This window comes from Cupressus sempervirens, chromosome 6 (genome assembly GCF_028749045.1).
Source record: "Cupressus sempervirens isolate cs-2001-9-10 chromosome 6, ASM2874904v1, whole genome shotgun sequence".
In the NCBI taxonomy this organism is placed as follows: Eukaryota; Viridiplantae; Streptophyta; class Pinopsida; order Cupressales; family Cupressaceae; genus Cupressus; species Cupressus sempervirens.
In genome coordinates this window covers 634,768,504-634,776,362 of record NC_143123.1, presented here as the reverse complement: position 1 = coordinate 634,776,362, position 7,859 = coordinate 634,768,504, and the positions used below count along the sequence as shown (strand labels likewise).

Below are 7,859 nucleotides of genomic sequence, written 5' to 3'. Positions count from 1 at the left end.
CATAAAAATATTTATGCCTTGTAGGTCTAAACCTTCCATCAATTTTTTTTTGGGGGAATGCTTGTAATGAAAGATTTCATGAGAATCAATTGGGAGTAATGGAGAAAACTAGATTGCCAAGTTTTGGAAGTTTGCATTTTTATTTAACTATTGACCCTTTCTAATTTATTGTGTCTTTTGTTTCTTCTGATAATCATTAGGGAAATGAGATTATCTATTTACATTTTTGTCATCAGATGAAAACTCGATTGATGAATTTTTACCCATATACTTATTTGGAAATTTGAACACGTTTGTATGGTATGAAGATGAATCCTTATAATTGGTTTGGTTCTATTTAAAATAATCATAACTATTATATCTTCTAATTATCAAATGTTCTTATTGTGTAATGGATTTCTTACTCCATCTTGATAATCTCAATGTTAATCAATGTATGATTTGATTGGAAGTCCTTTCTACTATTATCTTGTACCATAAGATTGCATGTGTTCAATTGTATCTCTTGAAGTTGTCTTTTATTAGTATTGTTTCCTTACATCTCATAACGTTTAGGAACATTTCATGCTTCATCTTTGGCATTTTACCTATCATTGAGTTGTCCCGAAGCTTGTGTATATTGTTGAATATGTCCCTCAATGGCATTATATTTCCTCTAATATCATTATGCCCCCTTTCAAAGCCATGTATTAGACATCGTAAACAACAATTTTTTTTCATGAGATTGTTTATTTTAGGAGTTGGAGTATGTTTTTCTATATCTTTACCTTTGTGCTTTTCTATTTTTCTCTTCTTTCTATTGGTATCTTTCATGCTAGATTTGAAAAAATGCTTCCCAAGGATCCATTTCATGTTTGAGAAAATGCTTCCTAAGGATCCATTTCATGTTTGGGTGTTTTTGGTTGTCATATATCATTGATATTCCTTTGTTTCTAGCATTATGTTTAGTTTACCCTGTGGCAATCTATACTAATAGGGTGTTGCCTCTGTTTTTATTTTTTTGTGTGCTAATGCAAGAGAATATTGTTTCATAATTGTAGGAATATGTGTAATTATAACATACTCTCCACCACCAAATGTGATTATAATATACTCTCAACTTCTTAAGACTAAGACTAAGAGTATACTATTTCAAAACTACTATCAACTTATTAAAATTATGTGAAACTTTGTTTAGGTTTCAATTATTTGTACTTATTAAATAAATCACTCCTATCAACTTTTCAATTAAGAGTACAAAATGATCAAATGCTAGTTGTATTCAGCTTCATTTGAAGCAATTGAAATTGTTTAGTTAAATTCATGTTCATACAAAGGTAGTTTTTTATCGATGTTTCATTTTGTTCACTTGAAGGTAGTTAATTCAGTTGTGGAAATATTGTCATGTACATGTGAAAGAAAAAAATCATGCTGTTATGATGATAAATAGATGAAAATTCAAATTTATATGAATTTCTTAGGAAATAGATCTCCGTGTGGAAATAGGTCTTTGTAGAGTATGATTTTCCAAATTTCATTCATGAAAAGAGAAAAGTATACTGGCAGTCATTCACTAAAAAAGTATTTTTTTTTACATCATGAGGATACAAAAACTAAAGACTACTACATGATTCTACTTCCTAAAATAGAAACATAATAACTTATCTTCGGACATCTTAACCCTGAGATGGATACAACTAAGCTACAATAGAAAAGACAAATTTTCAATGCCAAATTCTTGAGAATTGTTGAGTATAATAAGCTTCACCACACCAAAAATCTAAATGGGTTTTACCCATATAGCTTATTCATCCTTCATAGTTGAAAAGAAAATCCTCAAGCTGAGGTCTTGAGAGGCTTGACCATTTCCCAGGTGAATTTAGGGTCATCCTATGAAAGTGACCATAAGTTGCTATCTTTTGGAACCTTCAATTCCCACCCATCTTTAAATCTAGATTGATCAAAATCATACTTGGCCTAAAATCAAAGCTTTTCTTGATGATTTCTAGAATCTCCTTATCTGAGATCTTACTAGTGCCATAGGAATCCACAAAGATAGAGAGAGGCTTTGGGACACCAATGGCATATGACACCTAAACAATGCACCTCCTCGCAAGACCAACAATAACAACACTCTTTGTAGCCTACCTCACTGCATATGCTCCACTCCTGTCCATCTTTGTTGGATCCTTCCCACTGAATGTCCCTCCTCCATGAGCTCCCCATCCTCCATATGTGTCTATTATTATCTTCCTCCCTATCAAACCTGCATCTCCATGTGGCCCTCCAATCACAAACCTACTAAAGGGATCCATATGGAATATGGTGTTGTCATCCATGTGCTTTGATGGGATCACCAACTTTATCATATGTTCCTTTAAATCTACAAAAAATTGATCATTTTTCACCATCTCATCTTGTTGAGTAGATATGAGGATGGTGTGGACTCTCAGGGGAACCATGACACCCTTTTCATTCTAGTACTCAATTGTCTCATGTGTTTTGTCATCTGATCTTAGCCAAGGACATGTTCCATTCTTCCTCACTTCTATCAGTTTAGCCCCCAATTTGGTGGCTAAGACATGGGTGAGGGGTATACGTTCAAGGGTTTCATCGGTGGCATAGTCAAACATGTGACCCTAATCCCCTGCTCTAATTTCTTCAAGGTGCTTAGTGATATGGCCATGAACACCTGTGCAATGTTAGGGCTCTTTTGTTCAATGCTCACAAGCACTCTACATTTGTTTGCATCAAGACCCACATCATCAGAAACAAAGCCAATTTCTCTATAGGTCTTGTACACAATTTTCTCATAGTCAACATTGTATTTGGTAGTGATTTCCCTAAATACCATGACCATGTTGGTCTTGGTGCATGTCTCACATGCTACCTTGCTATCAAGATCCTATTTAAGGGATGCATCTAGAACTACATTAGAGACTTGATCACAGAGTTTTTCTGGGTGCCACTCATTCAATGACTCTAATGTGAACAAGAATGTATCCATTAAGACTTGATTGCAACTATAATAGAGTAATGGAGGTCATTAAACTGAAGTCACAACATTTCAAAATAAATTTTGGTTATAAAAGTATAGAGAAATTGAGGGGTTTGTAACTCAATTAGTGTAGATTGTGTTTCAATTAGAGGGGATGATAAATACAATTTATTTCAGATAAATAAGTTGAAGGTGAGATCAGCCAAAGAGATTGGGTGTGAATTGGTGCAAATGATTGCATCTTATAATATAAGATACAAGTAATCTCAGACATATAGAATTAAGGGGAGTGAGTTAGAGAGATTTACAAGCGAATTGATCCAAAGAGATTGTGGCAATTGTGAAGATGATTTTGTGTCATATTGGAAGATGTAAATCATCCCAAATATAAAGAGAAATTGAAAAGTGAGGTGAACTAGAGAGATTGCATGTCAATTTGTGAGGATGAATGTATCTTATATAACAAAATACAAATAATCTTAGACAAATAGAATTGCCATGCAAGGTGAGCTAAAGAGATTGTGTTAACTGGTGTGGATGACTATGATGTTTTAGAAGATACAAATTATCTCAAACAAATAGGATGAAGGGTGGGGGGAGGGGGGGGCGGGGGGGGGGGGGGGGGGGGGGGGGGTTAGTTGGGGAGATCGACAAGTGAGGTGAACTAGAGAGATTGTTTTTTAATTTGTGAAGATGATTGTATGTCATATTATAATATACAAATCATCTTAGACATAGGATAAGGCAATATGAGTCATAGGGATTGACAAATGAGGTGAATCAAAACCATCTCAAATAAATAGGAAGGTAAGCAACATGAGTTAGAGTGATTGGCAAGTGAGTGAACTAGAGAGATTGTGTTTCAATTTGTGAGGATGATCATATGTCAAATTATGATATACAAATCATCTTAAACTAATAAGATTGATAAGATAGAATGAAGGTGACATGAATAATAGAGATTAAGATAACTGTGTCAATTTGTGAGAATGATTGTATGTCATATTATAACATACAAATAATCTCAAGAAAATAGGATTGACAAACAAGGTGAGCTAAAGAGATAGTGCCAATTGGTGAGAATGACTCAGGGAGATTAAGGTAAACTAGAGAGATTATGTGGCAATTTGTGAGAATGATTGTATGTCATAATATAATATACAAATAATCTCAAGCAAATAGGATTGGAAATCAAGGTGAGCTAAAGAGGTAGTGTCAATTGGTGAGGATGATTCTATCTCATATTAAAAGATACAACAAAAAAAAAGGATGAAGATCAGGTGAGTTAGAGAGGTTGACAAGTAACATGAACCAAAAAAATTGTGTCAAATGATAAGAATGATTGTATGGCATACTATAAGAAACAAATTATTTCATACAAATAAAATGGAGGTGAGGTGAGCTTGAGAAATTGTATCATTTGGTGAGGATGATTGCATATGATAAGATACAAAATATTTGAGACAAATAGGATAAAGGCAAGGTGAGCTAGAGAGGTTTATGAAATAGGCACACATCATTTGAAAACTAGATTTGTGTTAGATTAGCTAAATGAGATTTGGAAAAAAGAGATAAAAATCATCAAGAACTAAAAATTTGAGTCAGTAACATTTAAAATTTTGAGGAAACTCTTGCAATATTTACATGACTAAAGCCAATGTGAATGAACATCAAATGTACCTGAAGAGATGGGGGATTTGAATTTGAAGAGAAAGGAATCTTTTTACTTTAAGTAGGTTGGTTTTATCTCAAAGAAAGATACACTTATATAGATGGCCTTAGGCAATAGAGAAGACGTCATCCATGAGCATGCCAATGCCAATGGCTTTCTTGTTTAGTGATGCAGACGTTGGATTGACAAATTGAAAGGTCTATGGGGGCTAAAATGTGGTTGTTGGGGTAGGTATCCATGTCATTTTATGAATACTCATGTTACATAAGTTAATGTTTTATAATGGTGTTTAGTATAGACTATGTCATTCATGTGGAAGCATTGTCCGAACAAATATTGAATGGAAATAAAGTTTGAATTGCAGAATAAACAAGGTTTGAAGTGGAGGAGTGGGATCATATGAAGAATTTGTGCTTCTAAATGACTAATCACACCTATTTGTTTGGTAGGGTAGAAGTAGTTGTAGTGGTTGGTTTTCTTTTCATTTTCTAATAGCTTTTAACCTACCCACTTTCCTATAGACTTCTCCACTTCATCACTTGTTTACCCACCTTCACTATAATTGACTCCTCAAAAAATAATTAAACTATGACCCTTTATATTTATATAAAATATCAAGAATATGGAGAATATAGATAGTAAAATAAACAAAAATTAGTAGATTAATTTAATGGTCAAATTATGTGCTAATGGAATACTTTGTACAATACAAGCTATAATATGAAATATATTGCAAATTTTTTATAATAATATGTCACTTCAAAGGGGCAACCATTTTAACTTGAAGGGGATATCTCCAATAATATTCAATAACAACTCAATATACAATGTGATGAAATAATGCTTACTACCTTCTATACATACCACTTTTATGCCTAGTACATTACCAAGGCTGAACTAAATATGATCATATAGGATTAAGTCTCACCTAGCTAACTAAATAAAAATGTAAGAATGATAATACAAATCAATTAAGGGTTAAGTTCACCACAAGCCAACTACTCATGATCATAAGACATATCACAATTCACTAAGTATGTCACTCATACCTGATTAGAAATTATGTATGAGAGAAGTAGAAAAATGGAGAGATGTGAGATGAGAGATAGTTAGGTAGATATAAATTGAAGCCCGCGTTATCAACAATAACCCATAAATCCCAAACCTTAAATTCTTTGAGATTTACTTGGAATCATATACACTTGTAATGGATAAAACAATATGCATTCCACCTCTACAATTGGGAAATAAGAGGAAGAGACCAATCCCATAAAGTATGTCCAAAAAGAGCCACTAAGAAAGAAAACATGAAGCATAAAACCTCAACCTTGAAAGTTTGGTGGCCTCCTTGGCTTGAGCCAAAGTATAAATATAAATGAAATAACAAGTATGTAAATCTGATCTAGAAAAAGGAGTCTAGGAAATAAGGGAAAGAATATGTGAACCATTAGGATTAATAGGGGAAAATGACCAACTAGTGGAATTATAATTGGTCAAAATCCTACAAAGACTTAATACTATTCTGAGGCCACCAAAACTATCAAATTTGAATTGAGAAATAATTTTCTTATACTTCGGTTAGGAATGACTTGGGATGTCAAGTATGACCTCATCCCCAATCCTAGATAAGGGATGATTTCACCCCTTACCTAGGCCAAAAATTAATAACTACTAAACTATGTTTTTTCTGCTACTAAGAAGTATTAGGTTAGGGAACATCTTTTATTCAACCTCAAAATGTCATATATTAGAATGAAATACATATCTAGAAGGGCTTCAAAACTAGTCTTCAAATTTGTGCTCAAAATCATGCTTTGAATCCTAACAATCTAAAAAGTGTGTGTTTGGGTGGTCATATTGTCATGAACCAAGATTAATGTATTCTTCCTTTATCAAACATGTAATATATTAATTTAAATATTTAAAAATTATTATCTTAATATAGTTCCATGATAGCAAATGTTACTGTCAAAATTTGTCAATCAAATATGTGCAAGTCATAATTAAAGATATTAATGTTAAAAATATAATCACCAAACCCAATATAAACATTCACAGTTATATTATTTATCTCAAAATACATTAATATTAAATATTACACATTAAGTTTAATATACATCAGCTTATCAATTTAATCAAATAAGTAAACCTAAACCTAATTATACAAAGAAATCCTTAATCCACTAACTACCAATGTTTTCCATTAATCTATTGGCACTTTATATATGTAATTTCAAACATCTCTACCATAAGTGTAAAAATTTATATAAACATATTGTGCTAATAAAACTATAATCAAGTGGAGGGACGTGACTTTACAACCCTGCCCGATCCACATAATATAAATATTAGGGTTAGGGAAGATCAAAGGGACATATAGGAAAAAAGAAAGAAGAAAATAATACAAGAAAATACATACAGATAAATACGTAGGGAAAAATAAGTATTAAGCAGTAAATCACATGAGATATTCCAAGTCATGCCTGCATTGACGTGAAATCCACTACAACATACACTCAGGGTACCTCCAGCCAAGTATAGTACAAACTGCAGTCTCATAGCACAATGATAGTAGTTAGGAGCATAAATAGGTACACCTATACTCACCACGTGAATATGCATCAACATTAATCAACTCATAATCACTGTTAAATTTTATTATATGTTAACTACAAATAAAGGATATGTAAAGGTATTACGTGAACCCATTATGTATATGAATAATGCAATCTCCAAATGAATCCAATGCCTTCTATTCATAGGTTTTGATTTGGTAAAGTAATTTACATAAGCATAAGTATTAAATAAGATAAAATTAATATATGTGATTAAACATTAGAAAATTCATAACAATACATAAATAGATACATAAATACATATCATTATTATAGTGATCCCATTCTATTCAATAAAGGCTAGGTTTAAATAATTATATTCAATAAAGGCTATGTTTAAATAAATGATTGAAATTCATAACAAACAATTTGCATAATGTAATAATATATATATTTGGATTAAATTGGTTTAAGACATTGAAATTTATATAAATGATGATAGATATTTAGAATAAATGTAAATGTATGATAAGTAAACAATAAACATTACATTTAAGAAATACTAGAACATTATAACAAATAATCTTAAAGATTTTTAAGAACATCGCGGTGCATTTCAAACTATAGTATAGAAAATCTTATCCTCACCTGAGTG

At 32.0% G+C, this 7,859-nt stretch overlaps 1 pseudogene; it reads right to left on the bottom strand.

Annotated features, from left to right (window-relative positions):
* Positions 1-1,815: 1,815 nt before the first annotated feature.
* On the bottom strand, positions 1,816-2,986 carry LOC149553828 (S-adenosylmethionine synthase 2-like; annotated as a pseudogene).
* Positions 2,987-7,859: the final 4,873 nt, after the last annotated feature.